This window comes from Ranitomeya variabilis, chromosome 2, assembly GCF_051348905.1.
Source record: "Ranitomeya variabilis isolate aRanVar5 chromosome 2, aRanVar5.hap1, whole genome shotgun sequence".
NCBI lineage: Eukaryota > Metazoa > Chordata > Amphibia > Anura > Dendrobatidae > Ranitomeya > Ranitomeya variabilis.
This window is the reverse complement of record NC_135233.1, coordinates 218961482-218985710: the sequence shown is the minus strand read 5'-3', so window position 1 is coordinate 218985710 and position 24229 is coordinate 218961482.

Below are 24229 nucleotides of genomic sequence, written 5' to 3'. Positions count from 1 at the left end.
AGGGGAGATTGGAGACTGGTCTGTAGTTGTTTGTGCAGGATGGATCGAGAGAGGGTTTCTTTAATAATGGAGTAATGATAGAGTGTTTGAAGGAGGAGGGGAAAATGCCAGAGGAGAGGGAGAGATTAAAGATGGTAGTTAGGTGAGTTGTGACAACTGGAGAGAGACTGGAGGAGGTGAGAGGGAATGGGGTCAGTAGTGCATGTAGTCAGACGAGAAGAAGAGAGGAACCTGGAGACTTCTTCTCTTCTATGATGGGATCAAATGTGGAGAGTGAGCCAGGGGAAATGCAGGGAGGGATGGGAGTCACAGCACTTAGTGGCTGGGAACAGATTTCCTGATGGATATTATCTATTTTCTCTACAAAGTGGGAGGCCAGGTCATCAGCACAAATGTCTGTGATGGGGGCTTGTGCTTTTGGCCTGAGGAGGGAGTAAAAGGTGTCAAAAAGTTTCTTGGGGTTGTTGGATAGTGAGGAGATCAGGGTGGTGAAGTAGGTCTGTTTGGTGAGGTGAAGGGCAGAATTATAGATTTTTAACATAAATTTGAAGTGGATCAAGTCTTCTGGTGTGCGAGTTTTCCTCCATAAGCGTTCAGCACACCTAGAGCATTGCTGGAGAAATCGGGTTTGCGATGTGAGCCAGGGCTGTTTTACGCTGTGCTTGGTGGTTCTGAGGGTGAGGGGCACTGCTTGGTCCAGGATGCTTCTAAGAGTGTAATTGTAGTGGTGTACAGCAAGATCAGGACAGGAAAAAGAGGAGATAGGGGACAGTGTAAGGAGTCTGAAAGTGTATGAGAGTTAATGGCGTGTAGATTTCTGAATGTGTGGTAGGTAGCAGTGTACTGGAGTGGGTGAGGGATTGTGAGCGCGAAGGAGAGAATGTTGTGGTCAGAGAGGGGAAGCAGTGAGTTATCTAGGTAGGAGATTGAGCAGAGCAGGGCGAAGACCAGTCAAGGGTGTTACCGTCTTTGTGTGTTTCAGAGGTTGAGAGCTGTGAGAGGCCGAGAGAAGTGGTTAGTGATTGAAGTTGGGATGCAGATGTGAAAGTGGGGAAGTTTATGGGGATGTTAAAGTCTCACAGGATAAGGGTTGGGAGTTCTGAGTACATGAAGTGCGGCAGCCAGGCTGATAAGTGGTCAAGGAACTGGGTGGGCGAGCCTGGGGGCCGATATATGACTGCCCCTCTGAGGGAGAGGGGTCGAAAGAGCCAGATGGTGTCGACCTCAAAAGTATCGAATGAGAGAAATGGAACTGGGGGGATGACCTGGAAGGTGCATTGTGGGGACAGGAGTATGCCGACTCCACCACCATGTCTATTTGTGGGTTTCGGGGAATGGGAGAATTGTAGGCCACCATGGAAAATGGCAGCAGGGAGACAGTGTCAGAATCCTGAATCCAGGTTTCAGTGATGACCAACAGATTCAGAGAGTTGTTCAGAAAGTAATTGTGCAGAAAAGGAAGTTTGTTACATACAGACCGTGGATTCCAAAGGGCACAATAAAAAGAAGGATATGAAGGAGTGCAAGTAATATTAATAAGATTAGTGAGGCTATGATACGAGGTAGGATAGGGGTTGAGGTTGGGGGATGGTGGACCAGGGTTGGGGGAGATATCCCCCCAAGATCAGAAGGAGTAGGAGGATAAAGAGCAAGTAGTTTTATGGAACTGTACAAAGTTTCTTTGTGCAATGTGTTTGGGCAAGATGGACTGAGGTTTTTCAGGAAGGTGAGAAGTGCATGGGAGCTGTACATGGAAGAGGGAAGGAGATAGGAGCTGATGAATATGAGTTGTGATGGAGGAGGGATGGTGCAGTAGATGTGGATGGCAAGGGAACATAGGAGGATAGGAATAAAGCACATGGATAAAAGGGAGAGCAGAGTGTGGGTTATCTGACTCCTGCCCTGACTAACTGCCATGGAATAACTGCTGTTTCTCAATGCTTGTCTTCGGGATGTTTTGCTTCTGGGATGCTCGTGTGCACCCCCACATGCGTGCACCCCTAAGGATGTTTCCAAATTTTTAGTCCAGAATGATGGGTCAGAAGAGATGGATTGTGGGAACTGGTTGGGGATAATTTGGCAGCTGAAGCCAACACACCAGGGGGTGGTTAGATGATCAAAGACATAGGGGCTGGCTGCATCTATATGCTATAACACCTTCCACCAGATAATATCTAGAGTGACCACAGTCATGGCTATACATCAAACAGTGGTAAAACGCATAATGCAACAAATGAATTATACCAATCATTAAGCAGATACATTAAAATATGTTGCTAGATGGTAAAGTGGCAGCAGACAGACAGCAAGCAGAGGTGGGAAGTTGAACCATTTGAGTCTATTGCAGCAGATGAAACAGCGAGCAGAAGTGGGAAGTTGTACCTGTGTGAAGAGAGAAGATGGATGTTAGTTCTTTGCCATAGAATAACTGCTGTATCTCGATGCTTATCTTCAGGATGCTTTGCTTCTGGGATGCTCACGTGCACCCCCAAATGCATGCACCCTTAAGGATGTTTCTAAATTTATAGTCCAGAATTATTTTATATTAATATTTATTGTGTCATTTAATATTCAGTAGATTTAAAGGGAATATGTCACCCCCTGGGACATTTTTAACTTATTAATATGGTCATACAGGTAATAGAATGGTAAAAGTAGTCCTACCTGTATGCCTAACATCAGCAGTATTCTTGCAGAGAAATCCTCTTTTATTCTTTTATGTTAAATATTTTCTTCCAGGCTCTGGGGCGTGTGGTGCTTGCAAGAAATCTCTGCCTCCAGTATTCATATCAGTCCCTGTTGTGGATTCTGTTTTTGGGCTCCCTCTGGTGGTTACAACTGGTACTGGGTGACTTTGGTGGGTTGCGGTCTCTGGTTTCCACCTGTCCATCAGTGGCTGGGTGTTTCCTATTTAACCTGGCTTTCCTGTCATTCCCTTGCCGGCTATCAATGTATCAGTGTGTGTCTCTGTTACCTGCTCCTAGGCCTTCAAGACAAGCTAAGTCTGTATTTCCCTGTTTCATGATTGCTTTCATGTTTTTTTAGTCCAGCTTGCAGATATGTAATTCTCTGCTGCTGGTTGCTCTAGTGGGCTGAAATTACCACTCATGTACCATGAGTTGGCACATGAGTTCAAGTAATTTCAGGATGGTATTTTGAAGGGTTTTTCAGCTGACCGCGCAGTTCACCTTTTGTATCCTCTGCTATCTAGCTTAAGCGGGCCTCATTTTGCTGAATCTGTTTTCATAACTACGTTTGTGCCTTCCTCTCATTTCACCGTCATTATATGTGGGAGGCTGCTATCTCTGTGGGAATATTTCTCTGGAGGCAAGTGAGGTCTGTTATTCTTCTGATAGGGGAAGCTAGATCTCCGGCTGGCGCGAGACGTCTAGGGGCCCCCCAGGAACGTCCCCCGGCTACTGTTAGTTGAGTGTTGAGGTTCAGGATTGCGGTCAGCTCAGGTTCCATCACCCTAGAGCTCGTCCTGTTTTTGCCCGTGTTATTTTGACAAATTCCCTGCCATTGGGAACCATGACAGTATAGCCGGCCATTTCCGAAATTTGGACTTTCTAATGCTCCTTCAGTCTTTCAGTCCTTTATGCACAATATTTTCCGTGAATATCTGGATAAGTTTATGATTGTGTATTTGGATGATATTTTGGTGTTTTCTGATGACTGGGAGTCTCATGATCTACAGGTCAGGAAGGTGTTTCAAGTCCTGCGGGCCAATTCTCTGTTTGTGAAGGGCTCAAAATGTCTCTTCGGAGTCCAGAAGATTTCTTTTTTGGGGTACATTTTTTCTCCTTCTACTATTGAGATGGATCCCGTCAAGGTTCAGGCGATTTGTGACTGGACACAACCTACATCTGTTAAGAGTCTTCAGAAGTTCTTGGGTTTTGCTAATTTTTATCGTCGGTTCATTTCTAATTTTTCCAGTGTTGTTAAACCTTTGACTGATTTGACTAAAAAGGGTGCTGATGTTGCTGATTGGTCTCCTGCGGCTGTGGAGGCCTTTCAGGAACTTAAGCGCCGGTTTTCTTCTGCTCCTGTGTTATGTCAACCAGATGTTTCACTTCCTTTTCAGGTTGAGGTTGATGCTTCCGAGATTGGAGCGGGGGCGGTTTTGTTACAGAGAAGTTCCGATGGCTCAGTGATGAAGCCATGTGCGTTCTTTTCTAGAAAATTCTCGCCCGCCGAGCGCAATTATGATGTGGGTAATCGGGAGCTTTTGGCCATGAAGTGGGCATTTGAGGAGTGGCGTCATTGGCTTGAGGGTGCTAGACATCGTGTGGTGGTTTTGACTGATCACAAAAATCTGATTTACCTTGAGTCTGCCAGGCGTTTGAATCCTAGACAGGCTCGTTGGTCGTTGTTTTTTTCTCGTTTCAATTTTGTGGTTTCATACCTGCCAGGTTCAAAGAATGTGAAGGCAGATGCTCTTTCCAGGAGTTTTGTGCCTGACTCTCCTGGAGACTCTGGGCCTACTGGCATCCTTAGGGATGGGGTAATATTGTCTGCCGTCTCCCCAGACTTGCGACGTGCATTGCAGGAGTTTCAGGCGGATAAACCTGATCGGTGTCCACCAGAAAGACTGTTTGTTCCGGATGATTGGACCAGTAGAGTCATCTCCGAGGTCCATTCTTCTGTGTTGGCTGGTCATCCTGGAATATTTGGTACTAGAGACTTGGTGGCCAGGTCTTTTTGGTGGCCTTCCTTGTCAAGGGATGTGCGCACCTTTGTGCAGTCTTGTGAAGTGTGTGCTCGGGCTAAGCCTTGCTGTTCTCGGGCCAGTGGGTTGTTGTTATCCTTGCCTATCCCGAAGAGGCCTTGGACGCACATTTCCATGGATTTTATTTCAGATCTCCCTGTCTCACAGAAAATGTCCGTTATCTGGGTTGTGTGTGACCGCTTTTCTAAGATGGTTCATTTGGTACCCTTGCCTAAGTTGCCTTCCTCCTCTGAGTTGGTCCCTTTGTTTTTTCAGAACGTGGTTCGTTTGCATGGGATTCCGGAGAATATCGTTTCGGACAGGGGATCCCAGTTTGTGTCTAGATTTTGGCGGACGTTTTGTGCTAAGATGGGCATTAATTTGTCTTTCTCGTCTGCATTCCATCCTCAGATGAATGGCCAGACGGAGCGAACTAATCAGACCTTGGAAACTTATTTAAGGTGTTTTGTTTCTGCTGATCAAGATGACTGGGTTGCCTTTTTGCCACTGGCCGAATTTGCCCTTAATAATCGGGCTAGTTCTGCTACTTTGGTTTCTCCTTTCTTTTGTAATTCGGGGTTTCATCCTCGTTTTTCCTCTGGTCAGGTGGAGCCTTCGGATTGTCCTGGAGTGGACGTGGTGGTGGATAGGCTACATCAGATTTGGAATCAGGTGGTGGACAATTTGAAGTTGTCTCAGGAGAAGGCTCAGCAGTTTGCTAATCGTCGTCGCCGCGTGGGTCCCCGACTTCGTGTTGGGGACTTTGTGTGGTTGTCTTCTCGTTTTGTCCCTATGAAGGTCTCTTCTCCCAAGTTTAAGCCTCGGTTCATCGGTCCTTATAAGATCTTGGAGATTCTTAACCCTGTGTCTTTTCGTTTGGATCTCCCAGCATCGTTTGCTATTCATAATGTGTTCCATCGGTCGTTATTGCGGAGGTATGAGGTGCCCGTTGTTCCTTCGGTTGAGCCTCCTGCTCCGGTGCTGGTGGAGGGAGAATTGGAGTATGTTGTTGAGAAGATCTTGGATTCTCGTGTTTCCAGACGTAAACTCCAGTATTTGGTTAAGTGGAAGGGTTATGGTCAGGAGGATAATTCCTGGGTGGTCGCCTCTGATGTTCATGCGACTGATTTGGTCCGCGCCTTCCATAGAGCTCATCCTGATCGCCCTGGGGGTTCTCGTGAGGGTTCGGTGACCCCTCCTCAAGGGGGGGGTACTGTTGTGGATTCTGTTTTTGGGCTCCCTCTGGTGGTTACAACTGGTACTGGGTGACTTTGGTGGGTTGCGGTCTCTGGTTTCCACCTGTCCATCAGTGGCTGGGTGTTTCCTATTTAACCTGGCTTTCCTGTCATTCCCTTGCCGGCTATCAATGTATCAGTGTGTGTCTCTGTTACCTGCTCCTAGGCCTTCAAGACAAGCTAAGTCTGTATTTCCCTGTTTCATGATTGCTTTCATGTTTTTTTAGTCCAGCTTGCAGATATGTAATTCTCTGCTGCTGGTTGCTCTAGTGGGCTGAAATTACCACTCATGTACCATGAGTTGGCACATGAGTTCAAGTAATTTCAGGATGGTATTTTGAAGGGTTTTTCAGCTGACCGCGCAGTTCACCTTTTGTATCCTCTGCTATCTAGCTTAAGCAGGCCTCATTTTGCTGAATCTGTTTTCATAACTACGTTTGTGCCTTCCTCTCATTTCACCGTCATTATATGTGGGAGGCTGCTATCTCTGTGGGAATATTTCTCTGGAGGCAAGTGAGGTCTGTTATTCTTCTGATAGGGGAAGCTAGGTCTCCGGCTGGCGCGAGACGTCTAGGGGCCCCCCAGGAACGTCCCCCGGCTACTGTTAGTTGAGTGTTGAGGTTCAGGATTGCAGTCAGCTCAGGTTCCATCACCCTAGAGCTCGTCCTGTTTTTGCCCGTGTTATTTTGACAAATTCCCTGCCATTGGGAACCATGACAAGTCCCCTCCCATCAGCCGCAACCGTACCCTGTGACGTGTAATGGTGGTCCCAGAATTATGCATAATTCAATAGCATGAGCCCCCACACAGCCCGCTTATATTCAACATGAGCCCCCTCACACTCCCTATATACAGTATAAGCCCCCACACAACCCCCCATATACAGCATAAACCTCCACAAAGCCCCCTATATATAGTATAAGTTCACAAACAGACCCCTACATACAGTATGTGTCCCCACACACAGTCCTCTATATACAGTAAAATCTAAAACAAAGCATCCCAAAGTACACAGATGGCTATTTCTAGAACATCCAATCACCCCTATATTCCATGGCCTACCAAAGATCCACAAGGGGGTCTCTACCCTCCTCCTTAAAGATCTATCAGTCCTGAGTGTATGCTTACTGAATGAAAACCTCAGTGACTGAGTTGATGGTTATCTCCAACCTCTCATCATTAGAATCCAGGTTTTAAAAATGTTCGATCATTTTTCCTGGCACGTAGATAATTCTTTTGCCACGCGAGATGTCATTAATTTGTACTCTTCCATCCCTCATATCCCTCATACCACAGCTATTGTAGCTCCTAGGTACCATATAGATAATTACAGCGCTTATTCAGCCCCCCTTAAATGTTTCATTTTATTATCACTTGATTACCTACTCAAGCACAATGTTTTCATGTTCCAATCCATGTTTTTTCTTCAAACGCTTGGAGCCCCTATGGGTTTTCCAAATTTTGCCCATCACTTATGATCCTTTTTATGGCTTTGTGGGAGGAGATATGTATTTTTTCTATAAACAATCCTTTTATTTTACATCTGGTACGGTTCTGTAGATATGTAGACGATGTTCTCCTTGTCTGGCAGGGAGACACGTCAACATATCCTGAATTTATCTCATATCAATTCTAATAATTGCAACATCAAATTCATGAGTGGTCCTTTGTCCATAAAAACTCCTTTTTTTGGACATAATGTTAGAGGGTAATGTCACCAACAATAAGGTTAATTCACCTTTGTATAGAAAGGACACTGGTGGGATCACAATACTCTTATCTTCAAGTTCACACCATAAACACACTGTACGTGCCATCCCCAAGGGAGAATTTAATAGAGCTAGAAGAATATGCTCTAACGATGAGGCTTTTACTGCAGAAAGTAGAATTATTAAGAACAGATTGACAGACAGAAGGCACAATATCTCTAACATCAACCATGCACTGGAACAAGTTAAAAATACTTCTTGTAAGAATTTATTGTATGGTTCTGGGAAAGATCAAAAATGGGTTCTCTCCCTCTGCTGTCACTTTCTCCACTGCCTTTTCAATACTATCAAGAACATCATTTTAAAACACTTGCCAGTGGTGAATTAGGACAGCTGCCTCTGTACCATCATGGATGGTGGCTGCCAGGAGGTAGCCAGAATCGACAGAACACTTGATGATATGTTATCTCCCAGTCTGGTACGTAATATCAGATCCCACCCATCATGGTTTTCTGTTACAGGTTTTTACAAATGTGCAATGGAAAACACAATTTCAGTTCAACACAAGGTGTCTTCATCAATTGTGAGACCACTCATGTATTTTACTGTACTTGTCAATTGCAATACATAGGGTACATTACACGTAAACTTATGAAGAGAATAGCCGAGCGCATTGGCAACATCAACAGTAAAAATTCCAGCTATTCCGGAATCCTCAAAACATTTCACCACTGTACATTAAAGTCACATTTCTGGTTTCTCCTTTTTGGGGATTGGAACCCAAATCATTCCATTCAGGGAGGCAATTGGCAGAAACAACTAACCTTGAGGGAAGCCCATTAGTTACTAACTTTCACTCTATGCACTTTAGGAATTATTTGTTTTCCATTTATTAATTCATTTAGTGCACTCTTATTATTAATTACTTTCAAATCATTTATTTCAATTGGCAATTAAAAAAATGTTGGATAGGGATATGAAGACATATCAATGACACAATTACTTAACAGTACCATCTACAGTCTAGTTGGTATGTGCATATTCTTGACACATTTGTAAGTTTAAACAAACTGTTCTTTATTTAAAATATTCTTTTCACTTGATATTCTGCTTGTTATATGTCATTGCGAAGTATGTTTTCATTTTATTGCACCATGTTCTGTATCCTGTTTCTGTAGCTTCCAATTATTCTTCGACAAGTGGGACAAACACCTGATGTGCTGTTTCTAGTCTGAATTAATTACGGTTGCTAATTGACCCAGACATAGTATAAATGGTGGCTCACATTGCCTTACCTCTGTTATCATATGAATAAGGGTGTTTCTTGAAGTCCTTTATTCAGATTAAGGACATTTGTGGATGAGACATAAAACATATCTGACTTTGTTCCAGAAGACGACAGTCTGTCGTTGGTCAGCTACAATGGTCATTAGCCAATTTTTCTTAAAAAGTTTTCATTATGATTGAAACCTCACATTTTCATCAACTTTAGTCTAATGTGTATGACAGCTTTAGGCAGAGCCACCGCGAGGCAAGAGCAATGTTGGAAGCAAGGGGTAGCTCAACTTAACAGTGAGGTTTAGACATTTCTGGACTTCAAATTCCGGACCAACCATTCTCTCCTCTACATATATTACAAATAAGAACTAGAAGTTGCCCAGTTGGAAAGGAAGAAACATTCTGAATGTAAAATTCTGTAAAGAGTCCTTCAGGACTAAGGAATGGAAATTGGGCTTCAACTTGCCAACAAGGAACTTTCAATTGAGCTCTGAGGGCACGTCCTGGATCTCTTGCTCCAAAAAAAGATCGAAGACAGATCCATGTGATATAATGGGCATAGAAAATGAGTCACTTGGCAAGAAGGATTTGCCTTTTTTCATTTCCATCCAGCCCCTTATGATAGTTATGATATGTGGTTGAATGGTTCACATTGTCATCTCTTCAGGGGGAAAAAATAATAAATTACTAATAGGGGTTTGTTATAAGTCTCCAAAAATAATGGAAGCAATGGAGAATATCCTCATAAAGCAAATAGATGAAGCTGCAACTCAAGGAGAAGTCATTATTATGGGGGACTTCAACTACCCTGAAATAGATTGGGGAACAGAAACCTGCAGTTCCAGCAAAGGTAATCGGTTTTCGACAACTATGAGAGACAACTACCTTTCACAACTGGTTCAGGACCCAACAAGAAGGGGGGCACTGCTAGACCTAATATTAACCAACAGGCCAGACCGCATAGCAAATATAATGGTTGGGGGTCACTTGGGGAATAGTGATCACAAAATAATACGTTTTCATGAATCCTTTAATAAGATGTGTAGTAGAGGGGTTACAAGGACACTAAACTTCAGGAGGGCAAATTTCCAATGGATGAGAGATGATCTTGGTGCAATTAACTGGGACCATATCCTGAGACATAAAAATACACAAAGAAAATGGGAGACATTTATTAGCATCCTGGATAGGACCTGTGCACAGTATATACCGTATGGGAATAAACATACTAGAAATAGGAGGAAACCAATATGGCTAAATAGAGCTGTAAGGGGCACAATAAGGGACAAAAAGAAAGCATTTAGAGAATTAAAGGAAGTAGGTAGTGATGAGGCATTAAATAAATACAGAAAATTAAATAAATTCTGTAAAAAGCAAATCAAGGCAGCTAAGATTGAGACAGAGAGACTCATTGACAGAGAGAGTAAAAATAATCCCAAAATATTCTTTAACTACATAAATAGTAAGAAACTAAAAAATGATAGTGTTGGCCCCCTTAAAAATAGTCTGGGTGAAATGGTGGATGAGGATGAGGAAAAAGCCAATATACTAAATGACTTTTTTCGTCAGTATTTACACAAGAAAAATCCATGGCAGACAATATGATCAGTGATAACAAAACTTCCCCATTAAGTGTCACCTGCTTAACCCAGCAGGAAGTACGTCGGCGTCTAAAAATAACTAAAATTGACAAATCTCCGGGCCCGGATGGGATACACCCCCGAATGCAGGAACTAAGTACAGTCATTGATAGACGATTATTTTTAATCTTTAAAGACTCCATAATAACAGGGTCTGTACCACAGGACTGGCGTATAGCAAATGTGGTGCCAATATTCAAAAAGGGGCAAAAACTGAACTCGGTAATTATAGGCCAGTAAGTTTAACCTCTACTGTGGGTAAAATCCTGGAGGGCATTCTAAGGGATGCTATACTGGAGTATCTGAAGAGGAATAACCTCATGACCCACTATCAACACGGGTTTACTAGGGACCGTTCATGTCAGACTAATCTGATCAATTTCTATGAAGAGGTAAGTTCCGGACTGGACCAAGGAAACGCAGTGGACGTAGTGTATATGTACTTTTCAAAAGCTTTTGATACGGTACCACAAAATAGGTTGATACATAAAATGAGAATAATGGGGATAGGGGAAAATATGTGTAAGTGGATTGAGAGCTGGCTCAGGGATAGGAAACAAAGGGTGGTTATTAATGGAGCACACTCGGACTGGGTCACGGTTAGCAGTGGAGTGCCACAGGGGTCAGTATTGGGCCCTCTTCTTTTTAACATATTTATTAATGACCTTGTAGGGGGCATACAGAGTAGAATTTCAATATTTGCAGATGACACTAAACTCTGCATGGTAATCAATACAGAGGAGGACAATTTTATATTACAGGATGATTTATATAAACTAGAAGCTTGGGCTGATATATGGCAAATGAGCTTTAATGGGGATAAATGTAAGGTCATGCACTTGGGTAGAAGTAATAAAATGTATAACTATGTGCTTAATTCTAAAACTCTGGACAAAACCATCAATGAAAAAGACCTGGGAGTATGGGTGGATGACAAACTCACCTTTAGTGGCCAGTGTCAGGCAGCTGCTACAAAGGCAAATAAAATAATGGGATGCATTAAAAAAAAGCATAGATGCTCATGAGGAGAACATAATTTTACCTTTATACAAGTCACTATTTTGACCACACTTAGAATACTGTGTACAGTTCTGGTCTCCGGTGTATAAGAAAGACATAGCTGAACTGGAGCGGGTGCAGAGAATAGCGACCAAGGTTATTAGAGGACTGGGGGGTCTGCAATACCAAGATAGGTTATTACACTTGGGGCTATTTAGTTTGGAAAACGAAGGCTAAGGGGTGATCTTATTTTAATGTATAAATATATGAGGGGACAGTACAAAGACCTTTCTGATGATCTTTTTAATCATAGACCTGAGACAGGGACAAGGGGGCGTCCTCTACGTCTGGAGGAAAGAAGGTTTAAGCATAATAACAGATGCGGATTCTTTACTGTAAGAGCAGTGAGACTATGGAACTCTCTGCAGTATGATGTTGTAATAAGTGATTCATTACTTAAATTTAAGAGGGGACTGGATGCTTTTCTTGAAAAGTATAATGTTACAGGGTATATACACTAGATTCCTTGATAGGGCGTTGATCCAGGGAACTAGTCTGATTGCCGTATGTGGAGTCGGGAAGGAATTTTTTTCCCCAATGTGGAGCTTAGGCCATGTGCACACGTTCAGTATTTTTCGCGTTTTTTTCGCATTTTTTTGGTATAAAAACATGATAAAAACGTGAAAAAACCGCTAACATATGCCTCCTATTATTTACAGTGTATTCCGCATTTCTTGTGCAAATGCTGCATTTTTTTCCGCGAAAAAATCGCATCGCGGAAAAAAAAGCAACATGTTCATTAAAAATGCGGAATTGCAGGGATTCCGCACACCTAAGAGTGCATTGATCTGTATACTTTCCGCACGGGGCTGTGCACACCATGCGGGAAGTAAGCAGATTATGTGCGGTTGGTACCCAGGGTGGAGGAGAGGAGACTCTCCTCCACGGACTGGGCACCATATAATTGGTCAAAAAAACAGAATTACCGTAAAATAAAAAATAGTGATATACTCACCTTCGATGTCTTCCCGCCTCTCAGGTGCATGCTGCCGCTTCGGTTCCTATAGCTGGTGTGCGGTGAAGGACCTGCGATGACGTCGCGGTCCTGTGATTGGTTACGAGACCGGTCATGTGACCGCTCACGTGACCGCGACGTCATGGAAGGTCCTGCGCACACACACCAGCTATAGGAACGGATGCCGCTGAGGAGATCAGCTGTCTGCAGGTGAGTATAACCATTTTTTTATTTTTTTATTTTTTTTAAACATTCTATCTTTTACTATAGATGCTGCATAAGCAGCATCTATAGTAAAAAGTTGGTCACACTTGTCAAACAGTATGTTTGACAAGTGTGACCAACCTGTCAGTCAGTTTTCCAAGCTATGCTACAGATCGCTTGGAAAACTTTAGCATTCTGCAAGCTAATTACGCTTGCAGAACGCTAAAAAAACCGCGAAAAAAACGGGAAAAAAACGCAAAAAAAAAATGTGGATTTCTTGCAGAAAATTTCCGGTTTTCTTCAGGAAATTTCTGCAAGAAATTCGGACGTGTGCACATACCCTTACTCTTTTCCACATGTTTTTTTTTTGCCTTCCTCTGGATCAACATGTTAGGGCATGTTAGGTTAGGCTATGGGTTGAACTAGATGGACTTAAAGTCTTCCTTCAACCTTAATAACTATGTTACTATGTATTATTCACACCCTCATCTCCATCAAGATCCCATTGATAAAGAAATCTTTTCCCAAGATGTCGAGAATGAAGCATTGCAGGCTTTGAATGGAACGGAGGTTGAGCTTGTGCACTTCAGCTCCATCTCCTGCCTATTGGATTGATGTAAATAGCTGAGCACTGTGCTTGATTTTTTTCCAGCAGTCCTATAGACAATGAATAGAGCATGTGCTCCATTCATACTGGGTTTTGCAGAGAAAAAGTAGTGTTTCATCTAGCTTGGAAGGACCAAGACCAGCAGCTGCATGACACCACCCTGCTGGAAGAGGAAGTCTGAAGCCCAGAAGGGGATGCTGGCAGCAGTTTGATAGAATGGCGCCAATCTGGTAGTTAGTTATATTTTTTTCTAATCACCCTGGGGCCATTGATAATGGTTTTGAAAGTAGTGGACAACCCCCATTATGCTCCATCAAGCTGTAACTACAGAATGCCATACTTATATCCATGCAGCAGAATTTCAGCTCAGTAGAAAGTTTAGCCGAAATTCATCATTTATGTTTTTCTTTTTTGTCTTCTGGCATTCTTTACCATTTTTTCATCAAAGTGGCGCTCACGGTTAATGAACTTTGAGCTTCATTATTGTCTTTAGCCCCTTAAGCCCCGAGGGTGGTTTGCACGTTAATGACCGGGCCAATTTTTACAATTCTGACCACTGTCCCTTTATGAGGTTATATCTCTGGAACGCTTCAACGGATCTTGGCGATTCTGACATTGTTTTCTCGTGAGATATTGTACTTCATGATAGTGGTAAAATTTATTCGATATAACTTGCATTTATTTGTGAAAAAACGGAAATTTGGCAAAAATTTTGAAAATTTCACAATTTTCCAACTTTGAATTTTTATGCCCTTAAATCATAGAGATAAGTCACGCAAAATACTTAATAAGTAACATTTCCCACATGTCTACTTTACATCAGCACAATTTTGGAACCAACATTTTTTTTTGTTAGGGAGTTGTAAGGGTTAAAGGTTGACAAGAAATTTCTCATTTTTACAACACCATTTTTTTTTAGGGACCACATCTCATTTGAAGTCATTTTGAGGGGTCTATATGATAGAAAATACCCAAGTGTGACACCATTCTAAAAACTGCACCCCTCAAGGTGCTCAAAACCTCTTTCAAGAAGTTTATTAACCCTTCAGGTGTTTCACAGGAATTTTTGGAATGTTTAAATAAAAATGAACATTTAACTTTTTTTCACACAAAATTTATTTCAGCTCCAATTTGTTTTATTTTACCAAGGGTAACAGGAGAAAATGGACCCCAAAAGTTGTTGTACAATTTGTCCTGAGTACACTGATAACCCATATGTGGGGGTAAACCACTGTTTGGGCGCATGGCAGAGCTCGGAAGGAAAGGAGCGCCATTTGACTTTTCAATGCAAAATTGACTGGAATTTATATGGGACACCATGTTGCGTTTGGAAAGCCCCTGATGTGCTTAAACATTGAAACCCCCCAAAAGTGACACCATTTTGGAAAGTAGACCCCCTAAGGAACTTATCTAGATGTGTGGTGAGCACTTTCACCCACCAAGTGCTTGACAGAAGTTTATAATGCAGAGCCGTAAAAATAAAAAATCATATTTTTTCACAAAAATAATCTTTTCGCCCCCAATTTTTTTTTTCCCAAGGGTAAGAGAAGAAATTGGACCCCAAAAATTGTTGTGCAATTTGTCCTGAGTACGCTGATACCCCATATGTGGGTGTAAACCACTGTTTGGGCGCATAGCAGAGCTCGGAGGGGAAGGAGCGCCATTTTACTTTTCAATGCAAAATTGACTGGAATTGAGATGGGATGCCATGTTGCGTTTGGAGAGCCCCTGATGTGCCTAAACATTGAAACCCCCCACAAGTGACACCATTTTGGAAAGTAGACCCCTTAAGGAACTTATCTAGATGTGTGTTGAGCACTTTGACCCTAGAAGTGCTTCACAGAAGTTTATAATGCAGAGCCGTAAAAATACAAAATCATATTTTTTCACAAAAATTATATTTTCGCCCCCAATTTTTTATTTTCCCAAGGGTAAGAGAAGAAATTAGACCACAAAAGTTGTTGTGCAATTTGTCCTGAGTACAACGATACCCCATATGTGGGGGTAAACCACTGTTTGGGCGCATAGCAGAGCTCGGAAGGGAAGGAGCGCCATTTTACTTTTCAATGCAAAATTGACTGGAATTGAGATGGGACACCATTTCGTGTTTGGAGAGCCCCTGATGTGCCTAAACATTAAAACCCCCCAGAAGTGACACCATTTTGGAAAGTAGACCCCCTAAGGAACTTATCAAGATGTGTTTTGAGAGCTTTGAACCCCCAAGTGTTTCACTACAGTTTATAACGCAGAGCCGTGAAAATAAGAATTCTTTTTTTTTCCACAAAAATAATTTTTTAGCCCCCAGTTTTTTATTTTCCCAAGGGTAACAGGAGAAATTGGACCCCAAAAGTTGTTGACCAATTTGTCCTGAGTGTGGGGGGAACCACTGTTTGGGAGCATGGCAGAGGTCAGAAGGGAAGGAGCGCCATTTGGAATGCAGACTTAGATGGATTGGTCTGCAGGCGTCACGTTGCATTTGCAGAGCCCCTGATGTACCCAAACAGTACAACCCCCCACAAGTGACCCCATATTGGAAACTAGACCCCCCAAGGAACTTATCTAGATGTGTTGTGAGAACTTTGAACCCCCAAGTGTTTCACTACAGTTTATAACGCAGAGCCGTGAAAATAATTTATTTATTTTTTTCACAAAAATGATTTTTTAGCCCCCAGTTTTGTATTTTCACAAGGGTAACAGGATAAATTGGACCCCAAAAGTTGTTGTCCAATTTGTCCCGAGTACGCTGATGCCCCATATGTTGGGGGTAAACCCCTGTTTGGAGAGCTCGGAAGGGAAGGAGCACTGTTTTACTTTTTCAACGCAGAATTGTCTAGAATTGAGATCGGACGCCATGTCGCGTTTGGAGAGTCCCTGATGTGCCTGAACAGTGGAAACTCCCCAATTCTACCTAAAACTCTAATCCAAACACACCCCTAACCCTAATCCCAACTGTAACCCTAACCACACCCCTAACCATGACACACCCCTAATTCTAATCCCAACCCTAATCCCAACCATAAATGTAATCCAAACCCTAACCCTAACTTTAGCCCCAACCCTAACCCTAACTTTAGCCCCAACCCTATCCCTAACTTTAGCCCCAACCCTAACTTTAGCTCCAACCCTAGCCCCAACCCTAGCCCTAACCCTAGCCCTAACCCTAGCCCTAACCCTAACCCTAGCCCTAACCCTAACCCTAGCCCCAACCCTAGCCCTAGCCCTAACCCTAGCCCTAAACCTAGCCCTAGCCCTGATGGGAAAATGGAAATAAATACATTTTTTTTATTTTATTATTTTTCCCTAACTAAGGGGGTGATGAAGGGGGTTTGATTTACTTTTATAGCGTTTTTTATATCGGATTTTTATGATTGGCAGCTGTCACGCACTAAAAGACGCTTTTTATAGCAAAAAAGTTTTTGTGTCTCCACATTTTGAGACCTATAATTTTTCCGTATTTTGGTCCACAGAGTCATGTGAGGTCTTGTTTTTTGCGGGACGAGTTGACGTTTTTATTGGTAACATTTTCGGACATGTGACAGTTTTTGATCACTTTTTATTCCGATTTTTGTGAGGCAGAATGACCAAAACCAGCTATTCATGAATTTCTTTTGGGGGAGGCGTTTATACCGTTCGACGTTTGGTAAAATTGATAAAGCAGTTTTATTCGTCGGGTCAGTATGATTACAGCGATATCTCATTCATATAATTTTTTTATGTTTTGGCGCTTTTATATGATAAAAGCTATTTTATAGAAAAAATAATTATTTTGGCATCGCTTTATTCTGAGGACTATAACTTTTTTATTTTTTTGCTTATGATGCTATATGGTGGCTGCTTTTTTGCGGGACAAGATGATGTTTTCAGCGGTACCATGGTTATTTATATCCGTCTTTTTGATCGCGTGTTATTCCACTTTTTGTTCGGCGGTATGATAATAAAGCGTTGTTTTTGGCTCGTTTTTTTTTTTTTTTCTTACGGTGTTCACTGAAGGGGTTAACTAGTGGGACAGTTTTATAGGTTTATAGGTTGGGTCGTTACGGACGCGGCGATACTAAATATGTGTACTTTTATTGTTTTTTTTTTGTTTTTTTAGATAAAGAAATGTATTTATGGGAATAATATTTTTTTTTTTCTTCTTTATTTAGGATTTTTTTTTTTTTTTTTTTACACATGTGCAAATTTTTTTTTTAACTTTTTTACTTTGTCCCGGGGGGGACATCACAGATCGCCGATCTGACAGTTTGCATAGCACTCTATCAGATCGGCGATCTCACTCACATCGCTGCAGACTTACCAGCGCCTGCACGGCACCCGGAAGTACTCCCTGCAGGACCCGGATGCAGCCCTGCGGCCATTTTGGATCCGGGGACTGCAGGGAGGAGATGCTCGGTACAAGGTGAGTACATAGCCTTGTACCGAGTGTCTCAGGGAAGCACGCAGGGAGCCCCCACCCTGCGCGATGCTTCCCTGTACCGCCGGTACACTGCGATCATGTTTGATCGCGGTGTGTCGGGGGTTAATGTGCCGGGGGCAGTCCGTGACCACTCCTGGCACATAGTGCCGGATGTCAGCTGCGATAGGCAGCTGACACCCGGCCGCGATCGGCCGCGCTCCCCCTGTGAGCGCGGCCGATCGCTATGACGTACTATCCCGTCGGTGGGAATTAAGGCCCACCACACCTCGACGGGATAGTACGTCATATGGGATTAAGGGGTTAAAGAGAATCTCTCATTTGATTCTTTTAAGAATCAGTGTCTGGCAGCATGTTTCGAGCCAGACATAATTTTTGTCTGCAATATTCCGGCATTTCAGAGAAAATATACTTTGAACATCTGGTCAAGGACCAAAGCCAGACACCAGACTAGTCCAGCGCCGCCCCAGCTGGCTTTCACCAGCACCGCTGAAGGTGATTGACAGGACCTTCCATGTATGTACAGTGACCTATCAATCACCTCTAGTGGTGGAGCCAAGCTCTGATTCATGGTGCCAGCAGTTTTGTCAGTATGAATGAAGTGACAAGTTCCCTTTTATTTTTGCAATTTTTTTTTTTTTTAGGGCAAAAAGCTTCACGTTTTTTCTTGCACCAAATTTCGCAACTTTTCCCAAAGTCCTAAATGATGAATTAACTGAAAACATCTAGAAACTATAAACTCTTTCCACATTTGCGAAACTAAAAAATAAATAAAAAAAAGGTACAAACATATAACAGAGACTTAAAAAGCTGGGTAAATTAAAAAAAAATGGGTGCAAATGAAAAACAATAATAAAAAAAAAAAAACTAGACCAAAGCAGGTGCAAATGCAGTAATGAATCAGGACCATAATGTACAGTAGCTTCAACATATATTTACCTGTTATGCTTATATAGCAGCAACATATTCTACAGCGCTTTACAGGCATCATCATCACTGTCACTATTGGGGCTCACAAGTCCCAATCAGTATGTTTTTGGAGTGTAGGAGGAAACCTCCAGAGAATATACACTGCTCAAAAAATAAAGGGAACACTTAAACAACACAATGTAACTCCAAGTCAATCACACGTCTGTGAAATCAACCTGTCCAGTTATGAAGCAACACTGATTGTGAATCAATTTCTCCTGCTGTTGTGCAAATGGAACAGACAACAGGTATAAATGATTGGAAATGAGCAAGAAAACCATTATAAAGGGGTGGTTCTGCAGGGGGTGAACACAGACCATTTCTCTGTTCTCATCCTTTTTGGCTGTTGTTTTGATCACTCTTGCATTTTGTTATTGTCATATATCCTATCCTCTATGCTGTCCCTTGTTCTCCTGCAATTCATTGTTCCAATACCATACCCTCCGGTACCGCAGCTTCCCAACTAGCCAGACTAATTCGTGCCTGGGGTTCCCTGCCCATTTTCCGTCCAAGGGCAAAATAGTGGATGGCGCTTTCCAATCCTTTTCAGACTGTAGGTCTCGGACGTTCCGGATCTTCCCACTGTACCTAGCTGCTATTACTCTCTTGCTGCACTTGTCCCCTCCTGCTCGTGTAACTTTCGGCCCCAAGGCCCTGGACTGCTGGGCTCCTCTTAACCTTGCTCTTGCAACAACCTTACTCCTCTTCATCCCAATCTCTAACTAATTACAATCAGGAAGTGCCCCAACTATCACTACCCTGGCCCCTCCTACTCCGACATCCCCTACTTCTTATCCTAATCTATAGTGCCCCCCACTGTCCTAAACCCTATACTACCCATTGCTCGGCCTAATTCTTATACTGTATTTCCCTAACTCTATCCCTAGTCCATATAACTTACACATTACCCAAACATCAAAACATTATAAAGCACTATCACATAATACATCCTTTTACATGTAAAACATACCTGCTATATGAAGAAGGGATGCAGGGCATGATTTGACCCCAGCACACCCTTACACTTGCAGATGTTGTCGTTGGTGGTATTTGAACCCAGGATCCCAGAGCTGCAAAGCAAAAGTGCTAACCACTGAGCCACCATGCTGCCCAAGATGTAACTGACTGGAAATTTAAGGCTTATTTAAATAAAAAAAATGAAATGATGTCAAATGGTTAAAGATAAGACATAACCGCGAACAGTATAGTGAAAAATACTGGTGTAACCTCCAACATACCAATTAGTTCAGCACCAGTGGCCACGAGGTGAGCGCAGATAATGTGCTTTACTGGAGTCATTTCCTAATAACTGGCATCATTTTGATAGCTGCCTTGTTCAGGATAATTGCCATTGAGTTCGGGTTACGTTAACTATTGTCAGACGTGCCTGAACGCTGCCTTCACTGACATCTAACCTTGGTTTGCAGGTATTTTATGTAAAATAGTAAGTAATGACATAAAGAGCAATTGCCTAATATACTATTACTAGCGATACGCCTGATGGATCTGTGCTTAGATAAATCTATTAAATAGACTAAATGGAATAGTACCGGCCGGAGCTGAGACGCCCCTCCCCCCAGCGTCGTAAGTGAAGGCCAGCATGACGATGGTATGGAGGGAGGGGTTTCAGGGTGGAGGAGGCGGGGAGATTTGTTTTGAATGGAGGCAGGTTGGGAGAGGGGATGGGAGTGGCCTAATCACTTCCTGCTCTCTGGCCAACGTGTGTGGACGCACAATGGTGGCTGTGGATAGCGTGCTCGAGAGCTTGCGGGCAGCCCTGGACGGGCTAATGCGGGGCCTGCTCTTTTTGCTACTGCGCAGGTGGATGCGGCCACGTCACAGGGGTCACCCCTGAATGATGGGGCCTAGATATCGCTGCAGCAGGATCTCAGGCGCGACAGCCTTTCCAGAAACAGCAACCTTGCCCTTCTTCAGCTACGAACGATGCGGAGTTGCAGGGATTTTGCCCGATTTCAAACAGCGGGTTGCAGCAACAGGCTTCCACGGACGGTCCGGGCATGGATCCATCTGGACAGTGGTGTCATGAGCCCGGCATTCCGGTTGGAGGGATCACAGCTTCGTCGCAGCCTGGTGAGTATGCGTCTTTGTCATTACTGTCTTCACAACTTTCTTCTTCTCCGGCTGTTGGGGGGCGGCAGGGGGATTTGTTTCCCGTGGGCGCGGCGGGGGTCCCGGGTGGGGTTGATGGGGGTCCCGGGTGGGGTTGACGGGATCGGTGTTGGTGCAGTGCTAGCCAATGTAAGGGATCTGCTAGTGAGGCCGGAGAGGGGAATGGAGGAGCAGCGGCATTTGGCGGCGTGGGTAGGTCCGCAGGGGGGTTGTCGGCGTAAGGGAGGTGGTGGTGCCGAATGCGGTACCTGTCTCTGTCTTGGTGCAGACTGAGAAGGAGAAAGAGTGTAGGATTCATCTGGATGATAGGGTTCATGGGGAGGTCTACGTTTGTTTTGAGGGCCCATTGGGGGCACATCTTAAAAAAGAGGTTAGGGAGAAGATTTTAAAAGATGAATACGTGGAAATTTTTTTGCTTCTCCCTCTGGAAAAATTTAATTTGCACAAGGGGAAGAAGGAAGACAGCAAAAAAGAGGAGGAGGAGAAGCGGAGGTGGCGGTTAATACCGCAGACTTTCATTAACTGGCTTCAGGCCTTTGCTATATTGGCGAGTGTGATCGGGGAACGAGGGCCAGAAAATTGTTCTGGCCTTTTTTGCTACATGGATTCTATTGGGGAGGCTCATAGAGTATATGGAGAGCAGGCCTGGCTGAGATATGACGAGCAATTTCGGCAGAGAAAAGCCATCCGTCCGGCTCTGAGATGGGACCAAAAGGACATTGGGCTGTGGCTGTGGGTTAAGGCACAGTATAAGTTCGGTCATTCCTTTCCAGGAGCGTCCGGAGGTTCCGGTCAAAATAGTCAGTCCAGTTCGGCAGGACAGTCGGGTCAATCAGGGGGGCACAAATCAGGTTTATGTTGGCAGTACAATGATGGCCAGTGTAAGTTCGGGGTCAACTGTAAGTTCAAACATCTTTGTTCCCACTGCAGTGCTTCCAGTCACGGAGCCTCAAAATGCTTTAAGAAAGCAAAGTCAAAGTCAGGGTCCAGTAATAGCCATGAGGGTGACTCCGGTGAAGCTGGCAAGGATGGCCCCTTATCTAAGTAGATATCCTGCTAGGGAGGCTGCGGAGCTGTTGTCTCAAGGTTTTCAGGAGGGCTTTGTTATCCCTTCCCCTCCGTTTGAGGTCCCTCGGGCTCTTAAAAATTTGCAGTCCGCTGTAGTTTACAGGGCTGTGGTTTCGGAGAAGTTGAATAAGGAGGTGGCTTTGTGTCGAATGTCCGGCCCCTTTGTGTCTCCCCCGTTTGAGGATTTGGTTGTCTCTCCTTTGGGGGTAGTTCCCAAGAAGGAGGTTGGAAAATTCAGTTTGATTCACCACCTGTCGTACCCTCGTGGGTTGTCCGTTAATGATGGTATTGCGCCAGAGCTTTGCTCGGTGGTATATGCGTCGTTCGATGAGGCGATTGCATGGGTTCGTAGGTCCGGGAAAGGTGCCCTGTTGGCAAAGACGTATATTGGGGCAGCGTTTAGGTTATTGCTGGTTCATCCAGATAGTGTTAAGCTTTTGGGTTGTTTTTGGGAAGGGGGTTTCTTTGTGGATAGATGTTTGCCCATGGGTTGTTCCATATCATGCGCATTGTTTGAAACTTTTAGTTCTTTTCTGGAATGGGTAGTGAAGGATGTTTCGGATTGCAATTCTGTTATCTGGATGATTTTTTGTGTATCGGCCCGGCGAGGTCAGATCGGTGTTGGAGGCTTTTGAAGGCTGTGGAGTGGGTGGCTGATCGCTTTGGTGTCCCCCTGGCTCCCGGGAAGACGGAAGGTCCGAGTACATGTCTGAGTTTTTTTGGGCATTGTTATAGACACAGTTAAGTGGGAGTTCAGATTGCCTGTTGACAAGATTGAGGGGCTGCGCAGGGACTTGTCCCGGGTTCAGCATTTGAAGAAAGTGACGTTGCGGGATCTTCAATCTTTGCTTGGTAAGCTTAATTTTGCATGTCGGGTTATGCCCATGGGGAGAGTGTTTTCCAGGAGACTGGCGAGTGCCACGGCGGGTGTTCATGCCCCGCATCATTTCATCCGGTTACCCGCGGAGCTGAAGGAGGATTTGGCAGTGTGGAGTACGTTTTTGGAGACTTATAACTGTCGTTCTTTGCTAATGAATGAAGTTGTGGACAACGATTCGCTGGTGTTGTTTACCGATGCAGCTGGTGGTTTTGGCTTCGGAGCGTACTTCAGAGGGCAGTGGTGTGCGGCGCCCTGGCCATTAGAATGGGTTGCGTCGGGTAGGGTTCGAAATATCGCGTTGTTGGAACTTTTTCCTATTTTGGTGTCAGTCAGGGCCGGACTGGCCATCGGGCAGTTCTGGCAAATGCCAGAAGGGCCGATGGCAGTAGTGGGCCGCTCGAGTGTGCCGCTGTCGGCACACTCCCCACGCTCTCGCGGCACACTCCCGGCCCCGCATTCAACTATACCGGCGTCATAGACGCCGGTACAGTTGAATGCAATGATGGAGGAGAGAGCGTCCACTGACGCCCCCTCTCCCATCATTCCCCGCTCTGCCTGCCGCTGACACTGCGGGTGCGTGATGACGTCATATCATCGCGCACTTGCAGTGTGTCCGGGTGGGCAGACTGCATCTGCTGAGACCGGAGCAGCGCGGGGCATGAGGAGAGAGGTGAGTAGTGTTTTTTTTTTTTTTTTATCACCGATTGATGACTGGATTGTAGAGCTGGGGGGGGGGGGGGGCTGCCTGCCTGCCTGCCTGCATGCATTACATTCTGTGGAGGCTGCCTGCCTGCATTACATTCTATGGGGGCTGCCTGCATGCATTACATTCTGTGGGGGCTGCCTGCCTGCATTACATTCTATGGGGGCTGCCTGCCTGCATTACATTCTGTGGGGGCTACCTGCCTGCATTACATTCTGTGGGGGCTGCCTGCCTGCATTACATTCTATGGGGGCTGCCTGCATGCATTACATTCTGTGGGGGCTGCCTGCCTGCATTACATTCTGTGGGGGCTGCCTGCCTGCATTACATTCTATGGGGGCTGCCTGTCTGCATTACATTCTGTGGGGGCTGCCTGCCTGCATTACATTCTGTGGGGGCTGCCTGCCTGCATTACATTCTATGGGGGCTGCCTGCATGCATTACATTCTGTGGGGTCTGCCTGCCTGCATTACATTCTATGGGGGCTGCCTGCATGCATTACATTCTGTGGGGGCTGCCTGCCTGCATTACATTCTGTGGGGGCTGCCTGCCTGCATTACATTCTATGGGGGCTGCCTGCATGCATTACATTCTGTGGGGGCTGCCTGCCTGCATTACATTCTATGGGGGCTGCCTGCCTGCATTACATTCTGTGGGGGCTGCCTGCCTGCAT